At 44.9% G+C, this 465-nt stretch overlaps 1 protein-coding gene across 1 annotated transcript in view; it reads right to left on the bottom strand.

Moving 5' to 3' along the window:
• The window catches only part of EMH_0027630 (uncharacterized protein), a gene marked incomplete at both ends in the record, with an annotated part of 1,056 nt that overhangs the window by 443 nt on the left and 148 nt on the right, over positions 1–465 (bottom strand). The window lies entirely within an intron of this gene.

Below are 465 nucleotides of genomic sequence, written 5' to 3' on the forward strand. Positions count from 1 at the left end.
AGGCACAAACTGCCCCAGTGCAGTGTTTATACACCACGGCCACGATGATGTAAACGAAAACTTTCGGTGGGCTACAGCGCACATCACCGGGGTACATAGAACAGATGTACAGGTAAACCCTAAACCCTAAACCCTAGTAAACCCTAAACCCTAGTAAACCCTAAACCCTAGATAGTAAACCCTAAACCCTAGATAGAGAAGTATAGAGAGAGAACAGAGAACACTAAACGCTCAAAGAGATGGGCTACAGCGCACATCACCGGGGTACATAGAACAGATGTACAGGTAAACCCTAAACCCTAGTAAACCCTAAACCCTAGTAAACCCTAAACCCTAAACCCTAGATAGATAGAGAAGAATAAACCCTAGACAGAGAAGTATAGAGAGAGAACAGAGAACACTAAACCCTCAACGAGATAGGCTACAGCGCACATCACCGGGGTACATAGAACAGATGTACAGGTA

The sequence above is a fragment of the Eimeria mitis genome, genomic scaffold (genome assembly GCF_000499745.2).
Source record: "Eimeria mitis Houghton genomic scaffold, Emh_scaff1017, whole genome shotgun sequence".
NCBI classification, from domain to species: domain Eukaryota; phylum Apicomplexa; class Conoidasida; order Eucoccidiorida; family Eimeriidae; genus Eimeria; species Eimeria mitis.